General features: G+C 43.3%; 1 protein-coding gene, 1 long non-coding RNA gene and 1 pseudogene across 3 annotated transcripts in view; 1 reads left to right on the plus strand and 2 right to left on the minus strand.

The window, feature by feature from the left end:
* HERC6 (HECT and RLD domain containing E3 ubiquitin protein ligase family member 6) overlaps positions 1-22,603 on the minus strand; it is a 139,384-nt gene that overhangs the window by 59,375 nt on the left and 57,406 nt on the right. The gene's annotated exons all lie outside the window — the stretch shown is intronic.
* On the minus strand, positions 1,050-14,063 carry LOC306669258 (nucleoporin Nup43-like; annotated as a pseudogene). The gene is made up of 3 exons: positions 13,964-14,063; positions 11,846-12,029; positions 1,050-3,363 (listed from the first exon to the last, which is right to left on the minus strand). The product of its transcript is annotated as a nucleoporin Nup43-like (transcript).
* On the plus strand, positions 17,886-22,552 carry LOC306669389. Its single transcript, XR_013766080.1, has 3 exons — positions 17,886-18,002; positions 20,963-21,090; positions 22,493-22,552. It is a non-coding gene; the product is annotated as an uncharacterized lncRNA (long non-coding RNA).

Consider the following 22,603-nt stretch of genomic DNA (forward strand, 5'->3'; position numbering starts at 1 on the left):
CTGTCACAATTCTGCATCAATTAGAACTTTTTGTTTTGTTTTTAAGTACTGGGCTTTACCACTGAGGCTAATTCCCAGCCTTTTGTATTTTTTATTTTCAGACAGTCCCTTAAGTTGCTCAGGCTGGCCTCCAACTTGGTATTCTTCTGACTCAACTTCCCAAGTTGCTGGGAATTACAAGTGTAAGCTACTGTGCTCAGTTTGGAATATGTTTTTAAGTATAAATTGGATGATAAATTTGTTGTGTATTGTGCAGAGGGACCATCACATTTAGGCTGGAGATGCCCTCCAAGGCACCTTTCACCTGATATCGTGTAGCCCTCAAAAGAAATTATTTGATTAATTTCATAAATAAATTGATAAGTTACCATATTATACTAAGTAAAGTTTATGTTTCTTATTAAAATTGGCAGAACTTGCTGGGCATGGTGGCAGGCACCTGTAATCCCAGTTACTTAGGAGGCTGAAACAGACACATGCAAAAAGAAACAAAAATAGGGCTGTGAATTTAAAGTAATTCAAGAGACATGTGATCTACTAGCTTTTATCTGTTGATAAATCAACTATAAAAATGTCCATGAGACAATCTGGGAAATTAAAACACTGCTTGAATGTTTGATACTAAAGAACAATATATTGAGGGGATGACAATGATATTGTGTTTTTTGTAAAGGAGAGTTTTTTCCCCTTCGGACATACACAGTAAATTATGAAGAACATGTTATCTGGAATGTGCTTAAAATGATCCAGGGCAGAGGTGGGTTGTGGGGAGTGAATGACAGCAGAGATGAAGATTGGGTGTATTTCCTGATAACTGTGTGATGAGTACATGGGCTTATTAAATGACTTTATTTTTATGCTTAAAATGTATCACAAAAAAATATCAGGGGGCTGGATGGGGAACTCACAGTGCTTAGTGTGCATGAAGTCCTAGGTTAAATCCTCAATTCTCCCCCTGCACCAATTGTTTTTCAGATGTATAAAATAATTTGTGTATGTAGCACTAGGCATTCAACACGGGGGATGAACCACCAACCTATATCCCCAGGTTTTGTTTTGTTTTGAGACAGTCTTGGTAAGTTGCACAGGCCTCACATTTGCAATTCTCCTACCTCAGTCTCTTGAGTAGCTGGGATTACAGGCATACACTAAATAATTAAATTCAAATGTGATAATTACATATAACATACGAAACCTCAAAATAGAGGAAAATATAGGTAAACGTTTATATAAACTTAGGATAGGGATAGCATGATACAAAGGTCATAAGGTAAAGAATTTTATAATTGAATCAACCATATATAAAATACCAACTTCTATGAAAAGCCCCATGAATAAAGCCAAAGCTAAATCGAAAGATACCTGTATCATAGGACCACATGCACAAAAAATTCTTCATATATAAAAAGTTAAAAATTAATAGGAAAATGTTAAACTGCCTCAGAAAATAAAAATGTTTAAGAATACAAGCAAATAAAAGAAACAAGTTAAATATAGTCCTAATCCAACAGTGAGAAGGTGGGAACATGGAATGTAATATGCCATGAAATAAATACACTATAACATACATATTTATACTTTAGAATATTAAGTAGTAGTTCAAAGTGATAGTAACATGTTTACTGCCAGAAAATGTGCATCCAAAGATAACATGTATATTTTCATTTTTATAAAAAAAAAAAAAAAACAACTTATGGGGCTACGGGTATAGCTCAATGGTAGAGTGCCTGGCATGCACAATGCCAGGGTTCAGTCCCAGCACCACCCATGGATCCATAGAAAATAATAATAAAAATATTTGAAAACAGCTATAAATTTGTCATTTTTGCTCTACTCATTTTTTCATGAAAAAGTTTATTAAAAATAGTAAGAAAATAAAATGTAGGAGCAAAGAAAATACCTGCAATAAAAAGAATACACACTGACACTGGCTAACGCCACCAGGGAGGGTATCCTCCATATACTGTTGACAAAAATAATAGGTACTCATTGGTGGTTTAATGCTCAATTGTGCACCACCAAAAATGAAGAGTTGGTTCCATAAGCTGTCAATAATTGTCTGTTTGAAGGCAATGTATTCATCTGCACATGGATCCCTCTGATGTTCTTCCACATGTTCAAAATCTTTTGCCATCAGCAATCTATCAGATTCTGTAACTATTATGGGAATACCGAAGTAACAAAATCCCAAACTGGGTATTGATGTTAGCGATAGTTTACTGACGTGTCCCCTCCAAATATCACATTTTCCAATAATAAAGTTTTGCACAGAAGTTGGAATTCAAAAGGCTAACTATATGTTTAACTTGAAATATTATAATCGCAGTATTTTCATGAAAACAGTTGTCTGGTAACATATATTGCTTCTGCATCAGTTCCACAAACAAGACAAGGACCTAAAACATCCAGACTGTTCACAGACAGAGTAGAGTCCTGTTGGGAAGCAAGCTTGTGATTTCAATACGATCTTTTGCAGGATCAGTGCTGAGCCAGGAACTTATAAGAGATTGGTGAACGTTAGCCTGGTTACTAATGGTATGAGACAGAAAAGTGCTGGTTCTTCCTCCTTGATGAAAGAGTGAGGACTTTTCAGGCACATCTGTGGAGGCATCCCAGTGCCATAAGGATCCATCTTAAGAGCAAGTAAACAGATGATCTGGGTTGGATGGGTGAAAATGAACTTCCCACATTTCAGCTTCATGAACCTTTAGCAGAGATACGGGCATAGTACCTTGTCTAATATCCCAAATACTTAGCATTCCATCCTGGCCACCAGTAGCTACAACATGCTGCTGGTTGGGATGTCTGTCAACACAGTGAAGTGGCACTTGATCACCAGTCAATGATAATGTCTGAGAAGGTTCATTTCCTTGTTGTCTGAAGTCCCATATTTTTAACTGTCCAATTGAATTTACTGTAAGTATCTCAGGAGTTCGAAAAAAGGTTACAGCATAGAGTGTACTGCTATCTGCATTGTCTATCGTTCTTACAGGTTCCTTGTGATCAACTCTAAAGAGATTTATTCGACCATCCTCTCCAACCGTGACAATTTCTGGGTTGTCACACACAATGCCTGTACATGGGGCACTGCTATAGGAAGGACAGCCAGGCCCTGTGTGGTAGTGGGCTGCTGTCCACTGCTGGTTGATTGACAGAGTCTGGTTATTTGGATGATGGAGAAAAACTGTTACACATCCTGTTGATGAAGCAGCTACAATTCTTTCCTGGTCAAAAAACTGTAAATCCATGACATCACCATGGTGTTTGATATCACACAATAATTGATGGTCTCCTTCGAATCCTCCATCAGAATCCAAGTTCCCAAAATCTCCAATAGACCACAATGAAACATAATTTTCCTTGCTTCAGAAGCACCCCACACAAATGGTATGGTAAGAATTTACAACACAAGGAAATACAAGGCTCGATGGCTCTAAACTATAAGGCATCTGACCCACGACGCGGGCTGCGGGTTCAGAGAAGAGTGAAAGCTAGAAGGTGAGAGTCAGCACGCTGGTGGCCCTGGACACCGAACCGGCTTTTCTTTTTTCTTGAACCAGGTATTGAACCCAGGGGCACTTAACTGAACTACATCTGTGAATTTGTGGTCCTCCTGCCTCAACCTCCCTAGTTGCTGTGATTCCAGGTGTGCACTGCTGCACCTGGTAATTTTTTTTTTTTTTTAAACTGGGGATTTAACCCAGAGTCACTTTATCACTGATCCACATCCCCAGACCTTTTCATTTTGAAATGGGGTCTCCTAAGGTGCCCGGGATAGCCATGAATATGTGATCTTCCTGCCTCAGCCTCCTAAATCTCTGGGATCACAGGTGTGCACCACCGTGGTGCCTGGTGGTAGCAGGTTTCCTGTCTCAGTGACCTTCATGTTGAAAACCGACACTTGCTTACTGTGACCTGTAGAGGGTATTCCAATTTCAAGGAGCAGGTTACGAAGATGTCTGCCAAAAACCCTCTCACTTATAGGATGCTGGGATTCTCAGAGAAATGTCAAATATAGTTTCTACGTATGCTCCTAACATAAGGGAATCTCTAATTTTTTTTCTAAAGAGAAGGTTTGAATGATTCAAACACATTAACTTTACCACTGTAGATGAAATAGTTACATATGTCTAGTTATGTATTTAATTTAGAATATGTTACAGAAATCTTAACATCCACTTATAACATAGGAATTTAGAAAAGCTGCTTTTCCATTCTCATGCTTAGTGAATTAATATTATTCAACACTTCACATGCACTTCAACATTATTTTCTTTGTTATTGGTGACCTTTGAACCATATAATATTGAATTTGTTTAACTTTCAGAGTTATGCTCTTAAAACTATAAAAACAACTCTATTAGCCAGGTATGGTGGTACCTATACTCCAAGCTGCTGCAGAGGTTAAGGCAGGAGGATTGCAAGTTCGAGGCCAGCCTACTTAACTGAGGAGATTCTGTCTCAAAATTAAAAATTAAAAGGGCTGGGGATATTTCTCAGTGATAAAGTGCCTCTGGGCTCAATTCTCACACTCATTTCTCCCCCAAAGAAAAGAACAACCTTAAGACATTTCAGCAGGAAAAAAAAAAATTCCTTTGTTATTGAGAGTCTAAAACTTTTTCTAGACTCTAAACTCTCTGGTTGCATTGTAAACAATTTTTATAAAATGACTTTTCTTAGCAACTGAACTACTGTAATGTAACAGAGCAAACCACTGTAACTGATAGAATACCCCATGAAAGTGGGAACAGTGGTGCACACCTGCAATCTCAGCAATTCGGGAGACTGAGGCAGGAGGATTCCAAGTTCAAAACCGGCCTCAGCAATTTAGTAAGGCCCTACACAATTCAGTAAGATCCTGTCTCTAAATTAAAAATATAAAAAAGGGTTGGAAATGTGGCTCAGTGGTTAAGCAACCCTGAATTCAATCCCTGGTACAACAACAAAAAATAAATAATGAAACAAAAATAATCATTTTTTTTTTTTTTAAAAAGGGCTGGGGATGTGGCTCAGTGTCCCTGGGTTCAATCTCTTTTACCAAAGAGGGGCAGGGGGAGAATGTTTCATGAATAAAGCAAGATACAAACAAAATGGTTTGTATCCAAAATATGATTAAAAATTTAGATGTCTCGATGCAAAGAAAAAGATGAAAAGGAACATACTAGAACATTCTTTTTATCTTTGAATTAATTATTATTCATATTATTAATTCATATGTCACACTTTCCTGTATTTCCAAGAATTTTTAAAAATTTTCTTTTGCAGTACTGGTGATGGAACCCAGGGGTGTTCTACCACTGAACCACATTCCCAGCCCTTTTCATTTGATTTGGAGACAAAGTCTTGCTAAACTGCTGAGGCTGACCTCAAATTTGCAACCCTCCTGCCTCAGGTTCCTGAGTCCCCAGGATTACTGTGTGCTGCCAGGCCTGGTTGTTTCCAAGCTTTCTACAATCAGCATGAGTAATTTTTACAACCGGAGGAAAAAAGAACAAGCTATTTTTAAAAGTGTGTGAGTGGTAGTTACTGAATACAAGCCACTATTGCAGCTATATGAAGTTTACAAGATGTCATTAGGTCTAAGTTACTTGACCATCTTGGTGGAAAAGATAATCAGGGTCATAAACTCAAACACTTCCATGCAATATAATGACAGAAACTGGCCAATTAATTATATTACCATAGGGAGCAGTCAGGAGTCAACAAACTGAGCACAGTTGCCTGCTCCAAACAGGGCAGCCAGTTACTGTCATGTGACAATGTGAACCCAGGTTACCTGGCGCTCTGATACGGAACATTTATGTAAATTTCTCCCGAAGCTTCATTTTCTTATTACAGTGAAGTCCAAACAAAATCCATGCTCCAGTTTGCCCTTCCCTGTGACCTCTAAGTTAGGTAAGTTTCCTGTTCTTACTGAACTGTCTTTCAAACTTCTAGCTTTTACGGCCAAACAACAGGTTTGAACTGCCCTGCTCTTCTTCAGTCTCCCCAGCCTCTCTATCATCCTGATTCCACGCTGGTACCCAGGTAAACTTTCCAAACTACATTCCACAGAACACAAGTCCTGGTAGATGCTCTTGAAAACAAAAGGGAAAGATCCCATGACTCAGTGTGTTTGAGAAATACTGCTTTTTCTATTTCCCACGCAAGGATTCCCAGTACAATGTCCACTAGTCCTTAAAGTCAGCGTGGCTCAGTCTAGCGTGCCCCAAGCGCTCTGGGCTATGGATCCCTTTGGGAGCATGACTTCTATCAACATGTTACTGCTACAAAGTGTGGACCACAGAACAGTTTGAGTAACACCAATCTAGGTTATTTAGAGTTGTTGGCAGGAAGAAAAAGACACGAACCATCCGTGCTGCATGGATGTCACCTCATTTGCCCTGGAGGAGACAAGGCCTGAGGGGTTTCAAAGGAAGCAGCAGCAGGGATTGAGAGATGCCAAGGGGTGTGTGCTGGTAGCCTCAAGCGCCACATGTGTGGTCCCTAGAGCACAATTTCCTGGGTTCTGAAATCAGGCTGCACCATTTCTAAATAATCTTGGTAAAGTTACTAGGCTGTGCTTCAGGTTCTTCACCAAGATGAAAATAATTTTTTTTCTTTTTTATAGTACTGAGACTGGCTCTGGGGCACTATACCATTGAACCACATCCCGGGCCCTTTTTATTCTTTATTTTGAGAACGGCTATCACTAAGTTGCTGAGGCTAGCCTTGAACTTGCCATCCTCTTGGCTCAGCCTCCCCAGTGCTGGGACTGTCTATAAGCAGGGCACAGATTTCCCCTTTGGGAAGGTGTCCCCTTCCCCTCTCCAGCACCAGGAAGAGGAGACAGGTGATCATGCAAAACTGTCTACAGAGTGAACTTTGCTGAAGTCTCCTGCTCTCCTATTCAGTCGCCTCATGGATCTTCCTTTACGAAATCTGCCTCCCTGAGATTCTCAACACCTTCTCCTTCATTTTTTCATTTCTCTACAGATTTATCACTTTTTGTTAAAATGGTACATGATCTCTCAGACCTAACTGCTCTTGGGGGCTTTCACTTCCTTTTCTATGAGATTCCCACGTATGCCTAAGAAATTAAAATATACTGGGCATGGTGGAACTTCAGAGGGTGAGGTGGGAGGACCTCTTGAGCCCATGAGTTTGAGACAAGCCTGGGCATTATAGACCCTGTCTCAACAAAATAAAACCAAGGGAGGTAGGGAGGGAGGGAGGGAGGAAGGGAGGAAGGAAGGAAGGAAGGAAGGAAGGAAGGAAGGAAGGAAGGAAGGAAGGAAGGAAGGAAGGAAGGAAGGAAACAGTAATATCAAATAGTCAGGCATGGTGGTGTCGGCCTGTAATCCCAGTGACATGGGAGGGTGAGATAGAAAGATTGCCAAGTTAGAGGTCAACAGCAACAAGTTAGTAAGACCCTGTCTCCAAATAAAAAAATAAAAGGGAGCGGGATCCAAGATGGTGAACTAGAGGGAGGCTGCGTTCCTTGTCGCTCCGTAACTCTGGTTTCAACCAGAGGATATCTGTTTCTTGATTGCTCATGGTCAGGCGCCTATCATCCACCATTTGCCTGCCTCTCACCCGTCCATTGCCTGCCTTACACCTATCCATCACCCAACGCACGTGGTTCACCTCCCGATCTTCAGCAAACTAATCGCCAACCGCCAGTGGAACACCAGCTGCCTGCTGTTGCCTGGAAGTTCACTGTTACAGTACCTGCAGGTTTGATTATACATGGCTGCCGCCATTTTGAGACAACAGCCAGGCCCCATAGGACCCCTGGATGGACTGACTGAGCCCCGTCTCCAGGATCCCTCAGCCCGACCAATCAATCCCTGCCTCTGGGGCCCTCACATCGACTGACTGCTCCCTGCTGCCAGGACACCCAGTCCAACTGACTGTGTCCTATCACTGGAACCCCAGACTGACTGCACCTGGCCTCCAGGATCCCGAAACCACACCAAACACACCCTACCTCCAGGACCCCTGCCTGACCAACTTCACCCCACCTCCAGGACCTCCAATTGACCACATCCACACCCTGAGCTGCAGCTCCCCTTTTGCTAACACATTTGGAAGCCAGAGCAGCCATCTTGGATAATCCTGGAAGCCGTAGCTCCAATCTTTAGGTGCAACAAATCCCACCCTGAGACGCCTGCTGGAGACTCGAAGCTCATTGTCAGGTACCTCTCATGCACCAGGCTACTGAAGACTGGGAGGTTTCATTACTATATGACTGTTATACTGTAGATTTTCTTTTTTCTCCTTATTGAAAAATTTTGTTTTTATTTCTTTACCTTTCTTGTTCTCTTCTCCTTTTATTTACCTGTTCCCTCAGAGTCTCTTTCTCCCTTTTTTGCATGCTAACATCCAATTTCTTTTGATTACACTCTCACCCTTTCGATCATCTAGAACTTCTGTGTATTCTTTTCTTATCCCATTGACAGCTACATTCTACATCCCTCTGCATCCTCTTTGTCCTCCATTTGAAACTGCAGACCTTATTGCAAATCTGTTTGTTTTACCGAAGATAATATTTGAACTCATTCTGCTTATTATGACAATTTTGTTATTGTCCTCATAGGGGCTATTTGGTCTAGGATTGCATAGTGTCTGAATTGGGCACTGCTAATATTGATCTCCCCTTAAAGAAAAGGTTTTGGAAACCTATAGGGCCACTATAAGCCTATAGGAGGAAATCTGCAATACTGCAGATCTGTACTGCTAGAGGGGAAGATACATGAACAACATGAGAAAACAAGGGAAGAAAATGATCCAAATAAATCTAGATTCTGCATTAATAGAATCTAATGACAGTATGTTAGAAGAAATGTCATAAAAGGACTTCAGAGTATACATGATTAAGATGATTCGTGAAGCAAAGGATGAGATAAGAGAGCAAATGCAGACAATGAATGATAATACCAATAAGCTGAAAGAGCACCTGCAGGAAGCAAAATATCATTTCAACAAAGAGATAGAGATTCTCAAAAAAAAACCAAGTGAAAATCCATGAAATGAGGGAAACAATAAACCAAATTAAAAACTCAATGGAAAGCATCACCAAAGACTAGACCACTTGGAAGACAGAACCTCAGACAATGAAGACGAAATATTTAATCTTGAAAACAAAGTTGCCCAAACAGAGAAGAGGTAAGAAATCATGAACAGAATCTCTAAGAACTATGGGACATCATGAAAAGACCAAATTTATTGAAGAAGGCACAGAGACACAAACCAAAGGAATGAATAACCTATTTAATGAAATAATATCAGAAACTATTTCCCAAACCTGAAGAATGAAATGGAAAATCAAATACAAGAGGCTTACAGAACACCAAATGCACAAAATCACAACAGATCCACACCAAGGCACATTATAATGAAAATGCATAACATTCAAAATAAAGATAGGATTTTGAAGGCTGCAAGAGAGAAGCATTAGATTACATATAGGGGGAAACCAATATGGATAGCAGCAGACTTCTCAACCCAGACTCTAAAAGCTAGAAAGGCCTGGAACAACATATTTCAAGGTCTGAAAGAACATGGTTGCCAACCAAGAATTCTATACCTAGCAAAACTAACCTTCAGATGAATTTCACGATACAAGGTAGGAAGAGACAGGCCATTAAGATGGCAGCTAAGGGGCCTAGAATGGGCCACATCCAAGTGAGGAGGGAGTTTTGGATAAAGGCAGAGAGAGGGTTAGAACTTGTGTGTGTCTGTAGGCTAGAATCAGGTGTGCAAGAGAAGCACAGAGAAAACAGTCCCCAGGGGAGAAGGAAGGAAGGGAAGGAACAAGAGTAGAATCTGCACCCAAGTGTAAATGGGTGACCCAGGGGAGTTGGTGGAGGAGTGAGAGAGTGGTTCTAGGGCAGAGGAGAGCTGTTCCTCTTTGTGTTAGATGTTGACAGAAACCAGGGAAAGAGTTCCATGTATGGGGACGTATCCCCGAGAAATGGAGAAGAAGCCCCAGGGTTTGGGGGACCATCCATAGTAGAAAGCATACCTACGAGGGGAAGCCCACTTGGGATTCCAGGAATCATGGATGTGAAGAAAGAAGTTATTTGAATTTCAGGTGTGCCCCCCTAGGAGACTACTGGTGGAGTTTTGGTCATGGACAGCACATAAGTAGGGGAGAAATAGCTTTTCTGCACACCAACAGGTTAATTGGGAGGAGGTAAGGGAAAGGGGAATGTCAATGGCTGAGGAACTCCCTGCCAGGGGGCAGTCCTATGTGGAGGCAAGATGAGTGATACTGGTTTGCCTGTCCGTGTAGGTTTCATGCACTTTAAATCTCCAGACAAAGGATGGTTTTTGAGAACCCTCTGGGTAGAAAGGGAGTAGAAGTAGAAGGAGGCTTAAGAGGGAAGTCATTCTTCCTGAATGGGGGACAGGGTTGGGGAGCAGGAGAGACGGAGCTTAAGAGGGTTGGAGGGAAGAGGCATGTACTGAAAAGAGTGGTGTATTAGTTCACCTGCAGCTGGTCAAGGTCCACAGCTGCTGAGGATGGATTCCTGGTATAAGGCTTCAATCTAGAAATATGAACCCATGGTGTTACATGGTTATTGGATGTGGCAAGCTTAGCGGGTGTTGGGGTACGTAGGATGACGGGATATGGTCCCTCCCATTTGGGAGTTAGGGGGCTTTGTGTCCAGGAGTTTGAGAAAGACCAATTGGCCTGAGTGTAGTATAAGATCATTTCTTGTGGCCGACAGGTCTGGGAGTAGCCAATCTTGATGTTTCCATAGTTCAGCCCAAAGGTGGGAGAGTAAGGGTAGGGCTATAGCGGATGGTATGGGCCCTGGAATGGCTGTGATGCCAGGTGGTAGGAGAGGCCTTCCAAACATGACCTCAGATGGGGAAAGGTTGGTGGGTTTCTTCAGGAGTGCTCTAAGTTGAAACAGGGCAAGGGGTAGAAGATGAACCCAGTCAATGTGCAGCTCTAGAGATAGTTTGGTTAAAATATCTTTTAACTTTCTGTTGGTTCTTTCCACTTTCCCTGATGCTTGTGGTCGGTAGGGACAGTGGTAGTGCCAAGGGAGTAGAAGGAATTTAGATATTCCCTGGATTATTTGGGCTGTGAACTCTGATCTGTTATCAGATTGGATGGAAGTAGACATTCCAAATCTGGGAATGATCTGTGTTAGGAGAGAGTGAGCCATGGTGGAGGCCTTTTTATTGGTAGTTGGGAATGCTTCCACACCTGTCCTGAGAAGGTGTCCGCAAATGCTAGGAGGTATATGTGACGTCGGACAGGGGCCATGTTGGTAAAATTGACCTGCCAGTCAGCCGCAGGGGTGTGGCCCCTGGCCTGGTGTGAGGGATAAGGTTTAGGCTTGAGGGAAGTGTTGAGGTTGGTGCGCTGGCCAACGGCACAGGAGAGGGAAATATAGTGGAGTAGGGTTTTATCCGCTGGGTAAGTGAGAAGGTTTGTAAAAAATGGGACAGTGATTGGGGGCTGAAGTGGAAGAGATCATGGAGAAGATGGAAGAGGGACAGTTTATCCTCAGGAAGTTGTAACTGACAGTCTTCCTGAAGGGTGACCTTAGGGGTAGTTGAAGTTGGGGTTTCTGATTGCTGGGGTAAGGCTGGGAGGAGGGTATTGGTGGTCCCTGACACAGCTGTGGCCTGTGCTGGGATATCTGCTTTACAGTTACCCTGAGTTATGGGGGAGTTGTCTTTTTGATGGGCTTTGCAATGATTGACCCCTAATGAATGGGGCAGTTGAGATGCTTCTAGGAGTTTGGTGATTAGTGCTGAATTTGTGATTTTATTCCCTTTGGTGTTAAGTAAGCCTCTTTCTTTTCATACAGCTGCATGGGACAGGAGAATGTGAAAGACATACTTAGGGTCCGTGTACAGGTTGAGGTTCTTCCCTTCAGTGAGGGTGCAAGCTCGGGTGGCGGCAATGAGCTCTGCCTGCTGATTAGTAGTACCTGCTGGTAATGATTGGGCCTCTATGACTGAATCAAGGGAGACTACCGCATAACCCGCGTAATGGGTGTGGTCTTCCCTGAATGAAGACCCATCTGTAAACCATGTGAAGTCAGCGTATGGGAGGGGGCCCTCGGAAATGGAGGAGTGACAGGGTATAAAGTTCTGGAGGGTCTCCAAGCAATTATGGAGAGGTGTGTTGTGGGGGGTATGGTATTGGGAGTAGAGTGGCAGGGTTTAGGGGCAGGCATGGAAGAAAGGAGATGGTGGGATTCTCCAGGAAGGAAGACAAGAAGGCTAGGAGTCTGGATGGCGGAAGGGACTGGAGAGCTTTATAGGAGAGCAGATCCTTGAGGTGATGGGGTGAAAGGATGGTAAGAGGTGCCCCAAAAGTTAATTTGTAGGCTTCCTTTTGTAATAGGTGCCCGGCTGCTAGGGCTCGTAGGCAGGGGGCCCATCCTCGTACAGTGGGATCTAATTGTTTGGAGAGGTAGGCCACAGGGGTGAAGGAAGGGCCATAGATCTGTCTGTCCTAGGACCCCCCAAGGCTTGACCGCTATTCTTGTGGACATAGAGGGAAAAAGGTTTGGTAAGGTCCAGGAGATGAAGTGCTGCGGCTTCAACTAGAGCTTGTCTAAGTTTGAGGAAGGGGCGGCGAGGTGTGTAGGATAGAGGTTCTTCAGGGTCCCCTTTCGCTAGGTCATAGGGGGTCGAGCCAACAGGGAGAAGTTTGGAATCCCGGCCCTGAAGTACCCGGCCAGTCCCAGGAATGACAGGATCTCGGCTTTGGTTTTGGGGATGGGAAGGTGGTGAGGAGCTGTTTCCTGTCAAGAGTAATTTCCTTTCTCTGTGGGGAGAGCTGGAAACCTAGGTAAGTCATGGTTGAGAGGGAGATTTGGGCCTTGGAAGGGGAAAGGTGGTAACCCCTCTCTGCTAAAAAGTTGAGGAGTGAAGCAGTGTCGATTTGGGATTGTTCCCAGGATGGACTGCAGAGTAGGTCATCCACATACTGCAGGAGGACAGATTGTGGATGGGATGCATGGAAGGTTTTGAGATCCTGGGCCAAAACCTATCCAAAGAGGTGGGGACTATCCCAAAACCCTTGAGGAAGGACTGTCCATGTCATCTGTTCAGAATGCCACGTGTGTGGGTCCGTCCAAGTGAAAGCAAAGATATCCTGGGAGGAAGGGTCAAGGGGAATGGAAAAGAAGGCATCCTTAAATCCAAGACTAAGAAGTGTGTGGATGATGCGGGGACTTGGGATAGTAAAGTGTACAGGTTAGGGACTAGGGGATGTATGGGAACAACAGCAGTGTTGATTAGGCGGAGGTCTTGGACTAGGATGATCCATTGGCCTTTTTAACTGCCAGAATAGGGGTGTTGAAGGGTGAATGCGTGTGATGGATGTACTGTTTTCGGTGGAGATCCTCAATGATGGGTTGAAGTCTAAGGAGTGCAGTGGTGCTTAGGGGATATTGGGCCTGATGTATATATTTGGTGGGGTCTTGTAGTTTAATAGTAATAGGGGGACATTGGGCATTGGAGGGGCTACTAGTGTCCCATACTGTAGTATTTATGGGGTAGGTCAAAGTGGGGAGGGGATTTTCTGGGATGGGATCCTGATTTCAGAAAGGAGGGCTAAAAGGAAGGGGGGTCGTGGGGGAGGATGAAAATGGTATGGTGATAGACACCTTTAGTAAGGAGAGGATATCCCTTCCCAAGAGAGGGACAGGGCATTGAGGCATAACTAAGAAGGAGTGGGAGAAAGAAAAATTACTGTCTTGAATGGAGCAAGTTAGGAGGCGGGTTTTGCAGGGGAGAATTTGTTTCCCTCCTACCCCGACTATAGGGGAGGTGCTAAGTGTGGTAAGGCCCCGGAATTCCCTCAAGTCCAAGAAAGTGGCCCCAGTATCTAGGAGGAAAGAGGTGGGGGCGCCATTCACAATAATAATGACCTGGGTTCTCTTCTTGTTATGGACATGGTTGGGGAGAACCCAAGGCCTTGTCAATCCTCATCGGCTAACCCTACCATAGATGGTTGCCAAGTTCCGGATGTTTGGGGGCCACTTGGCCATCTGCCCCTTTGGGCGAAAGGGCAATCGGAACCCCAATGCCTCCTCTTTCGGCATTTTGGGCAAGATGTAGTGGGTTGCCTGGGAGAGGGACAGGCTTTTGACCAATGTCCTTCTTTGCCACACTTAAAGCATGCCCCAGGTGGAGGCTTGGGGTTGGATATGGCAGGAGAACGCCTGGGGGTAGGTTTTATGATCTGAGCCAGCATTTGGAAATTGGCTTGATCAGCTCTTTGCTTCCGGTGCTCCTTTTCCTCTTCCTGGTTATGAAAAACCTTGAAGGCCACTGATAAGATCTTGGTCTGAGGGGTAGCTGGGCCCTGATCCGATTTTTTAAATTTGGCTTTAATGTCAGGGTAGGATTGGGCCAAAAAATACGTCATAAGGACATGTCGGCCGTCATCCGAGGTGGGGTCTAGGTTGGTGTATTGTTGCAGGGCCTGGGTAAGCCTGTTTAGGAATTCGGATGGGGTTTCGTCCTTCTTCTGGATAATTTCCTGAACTTTTCGGAAGTTGACGACTTACGGGCAGCCTTTTTAAGACCCATAACCAGACAAAAGGCAAAATGGTCCCTGGCTTGGATTCCTTGGGCGGTGTTCCCAATGTGGGTCTTGTTCAGGGACTGCATGTGGGCCGGGTGGGTGTTTGGGGTGTGGTGTGTGTCATTGGCATGGGTTTGAGCAGCATCCCAGACTCGGCGCCGTTCTTCAGGTAGGAGGGTGTTGGCCAGGAGCATGAAGATGTCATGGTGTGTTAGGCGATGAGCCTGGAGGACCCACTGAAACTCCCTGATGTAGGTGGTGGGGTCTGTGCTGAAGGAACCGTTTCCTCTCTAATTGTGTCAGGTCTGCCAGGGAAAATGGCACGTGGACCCGGACCACACCCTCGGCACCAGCCACTTCACGGAGAGGGGCAATAGTGAGGGGGTAGGGGGAGGCCCTCGGGAGCGTGTGAATGGAGGGCAAAAAGGGTGGGAGGTAGGAGGAAGTGGGGGCGGAGAGGAAGTTGGGAAAGATACTGGGATAGTGGAGGGAGCAGCAGGAGGAAGCACAGGGGCAGAATGTGGAGGCCTATGGGGGGGGGGTTGTCGGCAGGGTCGAAAGCTTTCTCTGAGGCCTGGGGGGTGAGGGAGCTTTGCAGGCTAAAAGGACCTGAGATGGAGTGCAGGTGGAGCAGAGTGAGGGATGTTGGGCTAGAAGACGGAAAGCTTGGGTGTAGGGAATCTCCTTCCATTTTTCCTGGCGCTGGCAATAATTGGAGAGGTCTCGAAGAATGTTGGGATGTAGTGTACCCTCAGGGGGCCATACACTCTGATTGTCAAGGGGATAGTGAGGCCAATCCTGGGTGCAAAATTCGACGAGAAGTTTTGGTTTGATATCTGGCTTGAGGGACAGGGTGCTCAGGTTTTTTAGGAGACATTGAAGGGGGCGTCCCCCAGCGGGGAGGAAGAAGATGTTCCCATTGCCGAAAAGGAGAGGAGGAGAGACAGGAGAGACAGGGAAGGGAGAGAAAGGGGAAAGAGAGAGAGAAGGAAAAAGAAAGGTGATAAAGGAATATCCTTTGGCTGGTAAGGAGAGAAGAGATCATAAAGGGCGTCCCTGATAGGTCTCAATCAATCTTGGAGGGGTTTGAAAACGAACCAGGAGAAGAGGAGGGTGTGGATCGTCACCCGGGCCCTTACTCTTCGGGGGGCAAAGGCCCTGAGCCTGAAGGAACCTGGTACCAGGGTTTCTGGAGACCACGTGGTCTGGAAAGGACAGCAAAGAGGAATGGTGGAGAGAAGGGGTGGCGCAAGGGAAGGTCAATTTCCGAGAGTCTTTAAAAGTGAAACTGGGGACGGGAGTATGAGTCCTGATTGAGTCGTGTGTTACGATTGGCAGTGTCTAAGTGAAAGGCCGATTTTGGAGTGTTATGGCTGAGGAGGAGCCCGGGAGTCCGCTGTGGCCCTGAAGGCCTAGGCGGGGTGTGACCTCCCTTCCCATTGGGCATTGGGACGTTTCCGGACAATCACGGTCAAGAGTCCCACGATAGCCCAAATGAGAGTGGCTCCTCCGCCCCGGGGGACTTACCGAAAGGATGAGCCCGTGGTGAGTGAAGAGAGCCAGCGCCGGGAAAGATGGACGAGGGCGAGGGGCACAAGTGTCACAGAGAAGAGAGACGGAGCCAGAGAGGCTCTCCTCTCTCCTGGGTTTCGGCACCACTGAAAGAATGAGGCGACACCAACCGTCCATCCATCAAAGAAGTTCCGCTTTATTCAGAGAATGTGCACACTTTTAGAGAGTGGAGAGAAGTCTCATAGGCCAGGGTATGGGACGGGTGGTAGGTGATTGGGCAAGTGACCCGCCGTGCCTCTCCTCCTCCTCTGGGCATTCCCCCAGGTGTTCAGGAGCGGTCACTCTGAGTCCAAGCGACCCACTGCACGCCTACTCCTCCGGGCAGCCGCCCTGAGCTCTGGTGCAGCTGCTCTGAGTCCAAGCATCCTGCCGCACTCTTCATCCTCCTCTGGGCAGCCCCCCGGTGTTCAGAAGCGGTTGCTCTGGTCCAAACAGCTTGCCACACAGCTCCTTCTCTGGGCAGCCACCCGGAGCCCCGGAAGGCGGCTCCGAGTCCAAGCATTGTGCTCAGCAGCCTCCTCTACGATGCTCCCAGTTGTCCGAGTTCACTGCTCCAGTGGGGGGGTGATGTCTCATTGGGCAACTCTACTTCACAAAGTTCCCTGTGTTCTGGGACTACCGCCCCATCCGGGACGCCTCCCCAACGGAAGAGACTTACCGGGTGGCTTTGAGTTGGTCCCAAGTCTCTCAATATCTCCTCTTCTTGAATCCTGAGTCCTGGAGCAACATGAAATGCAGCCACCCTCTACTCTGCCATCTTGAAACGCCCCGCCATTTTAATTCTATCTGCTTCCTTAAGTCCCCTGTGCCAAGTAGCCTGACATTCAAGGCTCTGGGACAAGAAAACAGGAGACCAATTTTCTCGGCAAGGCCATTATTCTCTTTACCACAGGAGCCCTTTAGAAATTTTGATGCCCAGGCTAAACTCCATGGTTATGAAATCAGAATGTCTTGGGGTGAACGCCAGGCTTCAATCTTTGTTAAAGATCTCCCAGGGGATTACAATGTGCAGCAAAACTTGTAAACCACTGACTTAGTAGACTGTTAAAGTTAGGGGAAATAACCAGTCCTTGTATACAAAACTCTTGTAAATGGTAAAAACAAAACTCACCAAGAAGTCTGCTCCAGGAACTCTGTCCTCCCTGTTCAATTCTTTGCATTTGGTATATAAACACTTAGCCCCTATTATGAGCCAGTACTGTGCCAAGCGCTTACATCTCATTTTATTCTTAACATGTTGTTTCTCTTCTCATCTCAATTATTCGTAGCTATTTCCTGAACACTTATACTATGGCAGAAATAAGCAAAATATAACAGTATATTTAGAAATGAGTCTGAAAGTTCAGCTTTCTAAGTCAATAGCTTCAGGCATTCGATAAGATTAAGTAGCTTCAGAATAAAGGACAGGTTTTATTTTTTCCTAAATCGAGTTTTCACGGGATGTGGTGGCACATGCCTGTAATTCCAGTGACTCGGGAGGCCGAGGCAAGAGGATCACTATTTCAAAACCAGCCTCTGCAACTTAGTGAGACCTGTTTCAAAATAAATAAAAAGGGCTAGGGATGTGGCTCAGTAGTTAAGCACCTGTGGGTTCAGTTACCAGTAACAATGAAATCAAAACAAAATAGAATTTTATCTCTGTTTTATACTCCTGATTACGCACTTTAAAAATTATGTTAATGAATTATAAGATAATATAAAAGGTATTACTAGGAATACAAATAGAAAGACTCATGAAATTCTGAATCTACTTCTTGAACTCTAGAAATTCTGCTTTCTTTCAACAGAACAAAGCTATAAGCCTCGTTCAATTGGTTCACTAAAGAATCTAGGTGTGATTTACATCAGTTGTGGTGATGAGCATACTGCAGTGCTTACTCAGGTAATTTGCAATTTTTAAAAATCCCAGATAAAGGTTAACAAAGTCCATGTTCTCTGTAATGCTGTAAGATGATGTAGTCCAGGCTACTATAACAGTATACCATTGACTGGGTGGCTTAAAAATTACACAAATTTATTTCCCATGGTTTGGAAGCTGGGAAGTCCAAGATCAAGGTGCCAATAGTTTTATGTCTATTGAAGGCAAACTTTCTGGCTCATAAATGACCAAACTTTGGCTGTGTCCTCACATAGTAGAAGGGATGAGGGACCTCTCTTGGGTCCTCTTTTATAAGGGCACTAATCTTATTCATGATAGTTCTGCCCTCCAGACTTAATCATCATCCAAAGACCTTGCCCCCTAAGCCATGTTGGGAGTAGGATTTTAAGGCATAAATGTTCAGATTGTAGCATAAGGTGTACTTCAATATCTAGATATATCTATTCAACATATAGATATCTCAAGAGGAGAAATGAAGCAAATAAAAATCATGACATTTTCAAGATCGTATAAAAAAACTAACCAGCATTAGAAACTATGTTCAGATTTCTATTAAGTTAGATTAATGTAGGAGCTAATCTATTTAGCAATTATTCATTGATAGTGCAGTTCTTTTTTTGTTGTTGTTTGTTTGATTCCAGGAATTGAACCCAGAGGGACTTAACCACATAACCAGTCCTTTAATTTTTTTTTTTTTTTTAAAAGCAGGGCATGGTGGCAAACACCTATAATCCCCTAGCAGCTTGGGAGGCTGAGGCAGGAGGACCAAAAGTTCAAAGAGGCCCTAAGCAACTCAGGAAGACCCTGTCTTCATAAATAAAATTTTAAAAAGACCTGGGAATATGGCTCAGTGTTTTAAGATCCCCGAGTTGAATCCCTGGTACAAAAAAAAAAAAAAAAAAAAAAAAAAAAGTATTTTGAGACAGGGTCTTGCTAAGATGTGCAGGGCCTTGCTAAGTACTGAGTGTGGCTTTGAACTTAAGGTCCTCCTGCCTCAGCCTCCAAAGCTACTATGTTAACAGTACTGCTCCTTTGCACCCAGCAACAGTGTAGTAGTACAGAAAAAGTTATTAAGGAAGCTACCAAGTAATTTTTATAATTCTGAAGAGCTCACTTTACAGACTTTGTTCAGGTTCTTGGCTTAATTATGACCCAGTTTCATGAATTTTTTCCTCTAATTCTTGTCTGACCATATAATGTATTCCAGTGGCTGTATTCTTCTCATAACCATAAGGAACAGACTTGAAAACCATTTATATACTTGAAATGCTTGTTTAAAAACTGTATACTCCTCCCAGCGACTTGGGAGGCTGAGGCAGGAGGATCACCAGTTCAAAGGCAGCCTCACAGCTTATCGAGGCCCTAAGTAACTTAATGAGAGAGAACCTATTTCAAAATAAAAAAAAATTAAAAGGGATAGGGATGTGACTCAGTGGTAAATCACCCCTGTGTTAACCAAACCAAACTAAACTATATACTCCAAATTTTTTTTTATTTTATTTCTTGCAGTGCTGGGAATCAAACCAAAAACTTCTCACATACAAGGCAAGCACTCTAATACTGAGCTACATTCCTAGCCCACTAACAATTTCTATTTTCTGTTTTAAAAATATGTCTTAAATTAGGAAACTTAATTGTTTGAATTATTCTTTTTTTATTTGTTCTTTTTAGTTATATGTGACAGAATTTATTTTGATATATTTATACAAGCACGAACTATATCTTATTCTAATTAGGATCCCAGTGAATTATATTATTCTTAGTTGACAGAGAAAGCTGGAGTTGCTTTCAATCATAGAATCATCTTTTGAAAGGAACTTTTTTTAAAAAACAAAAAGCCCAGATAAATACACAACCCTGTACTTAAATGGTGGAGTTACTCTTGAGCCCGTTAATTTATTCATCCATTCATTTAACAGATATTTATTAATTGCTTTCCATTGTTGTGACAAACTACCTGAGAAAATCTACGTTAAATACAGAATGATCTAAGGCTGGGGATATATAATTCACTGGTAGAATATTTGCCTGGCATGCTTAAGGCCCTGGGTTTGATCCCACTACTGGGGGAAAAAAAAGAAGGAAGAGGAGGAAGAGGAGAAGGAAAAGAGGAAAGGTCAGAGACAAGATACAGCCTTCAACAGCACATCCCAATTAGATCCTGTCTCCTAAGATTCCGCCATCTCCCAAAAGCCCATTAAATCATGAACACACCAGTGGATTTATCCACTGATGAGATTAGAGCCCTCATGACCAAATCACCTTCCGGAGGCCTCACCTTTGAACAGGGCTGCAATGGGGACCAGGACTTCTACATGGGAGATTTGGGGCAATATTTCAGAGCCAAACAATAATAAATGCTGAGTTCTTTTTTCTTTCCTAGATTTATTGGGATAGAATTGACAAAGGTTGTATAAATGTATGGTGTACAAAATGATGTTTTGATATATGTGTACACTGCTACATGATTTTCACAATCGAGATAATTCAAATATGTCACCTTAGATAATTATCCTTTTTGTGGTGAGAATATTTACAATCTACTCTCTTAACAGTTTTCAAGTATGTAACTCATTAGTGTTAACCACAGTCACCATGCTGTACAATACATCTCCACAGTGCCTTGTTTTTAAGGGCATGTCAATGATTTTGTATGTTTAATGTGATAACTCTACTCTCACTATAAGAAATAATAAAGGACCTCTTCCATTTATGTAGAGATTTTATTTCACATATTGCTCTCATGTAAATTCTTATTTTTTCATTTTTTTAGAGCATTATAATTATATTTACTATTTGAGTTCATTTTGACAAAGCAACACATGCCAGGAATTTTTTTTCAATGGCCATTATCCCCCATTCCCTTTCCCCTCCCCACAAATTCTCTTATGAAAATTAATCTAGAGGCTTTTAGTTACTTGTTTTAAAACATGAAATTAAGCTGGTTCCTCCTTTTAAAACAGGATGGGCGAGTGTTTACATTTGGAGACGACAGCTCTGGACAGCTAGGACACAGCACCACTGCCAAGGCAAGAGGCCCACAACTTGTGGAAAGAATTGATGGCTTGGTTTCACAGATAGGTTGTGGAAGGTAATAGGCTGGTTTTATTTTAAGCGTGGGTGGGGAATGTTATGTTTTATTAAAAACTACTGATAGAGTCTTTTTTGCAGGGGAAGGGGTACTATGGATTGAAACGTAGGGCCTTTAACTACTGAACCACATCCCCAGATCTTTTTATTTTATTTTTTTTAATTTTGAGACAGGGTCTTGCTAAGTTGCTTAGGGCTCACTAACTTGCTAAAGCTGGCTTTGAACTTGTCATCCTCCTGTCTCAGCCTCCTGAGTTGCTGGGATTATAGGTGTGCACCACCACACCCAGTTCATATAGAATTTTATCAACTTTAAAACATTAAAATATGGGGCTGCTTTCCCCAAACCCTCCCCGCTTGTACTGCGGATTGATCTCAGAGGTGCTCTACCACCTAGCTACATCTCCAACTCTTTTTATCTCCAGAAAGTGTCTTGCTAACTTGAGACACTGGTTTGAGCTGGGCTAGAATTTATGATCCTTCTGCCTCAACTTCTCCAGTTGCTGGGGTTATAGACATGTGCCACTGGGTCTGGCTTGACTCCTTTTTTCTTTTAAATATTTTTTCAGTTGTCAATGGCAAAATGCCTTTATTTAATTTATTTATTTAGATGTGGTGCTGAGAATTGAACCCACTGCCTCACACATGCCAGGCAAGCCCTCTACTACTAAGTCCCAACCCCAGCCTCTTGATTCCTTTTTTTTTTTTTTTTAATATTTTTAGTTGTAGAAGGACACAATGACTTTATTTATTCGTGTGGTGCTGAGAATCAAACCCAGTGCCTCACACATACTAGGCAAGCACTCTACCACTGAGTCACAACCCCAGCCCTGCTTTTTTTATAGAGCATTTTTTCCTAAAAATTTACCTTCTTCAAATAGTTTAATTTTTTCATTTTTTTGTAGATATTTAATTTATTTAATAAGACATTATTAGAAGTCGGCTTCTCCAGACCACCTTACTAGAAACTGTGGGAGGGCACTGCTTGATAAGAAAACTGTGTTGCTGGTATGCTTGAGTTGATAAGACAAAATTAGTCTCATGCTTGTAGAATATGATGAATATTCACATATATATTCAGAATTTTGCATAACCTAATTATGAGGGCATTTTTGAGTATTTATCTAACCCAATGTATTAAGAAAATAAAAATATTTGTATTTGAAGCACAAATGATAGAAGCCATAGAAAAGAGCTGTCAGTAATAATTTATGTTTAATGTTAGTATAAACTAATACTCACCACCTGTTCAGCTATACCATCTGGTGCCCTCTACACTGATATTGCGAAAAAGAAGCTGGGTACTTAGTAAAAGTAGTTCTGTGGTTTTGTATTGAAAAATGCCATCCTTCTCAAAAAACATGAGAACCTTGGTATTCACTGTCTTGTGTTCCCTTCTGCAGTTATCACACCCTTGTGTACGTGCACACCACTGGTCAGGTGGTATCTTTTGGTCCTGGACCACCTGGCCCATCGAGAAGCCACCACAGAGAACTTTGACATGAGCTCCCTGG

This window comes from Sciurus vulgaris, assembly GCF_902686455.1.
Source record: "Sciurus vulgaris genome assembly, chromosome: 9".
NCBI classification, from domain to species: domain Eukaryota; kingdom Metazoa; phylum Chordata; class Mammalia; order Rodentia; family Sciuridae; genus Sciurus; species Sciurus vulgaris.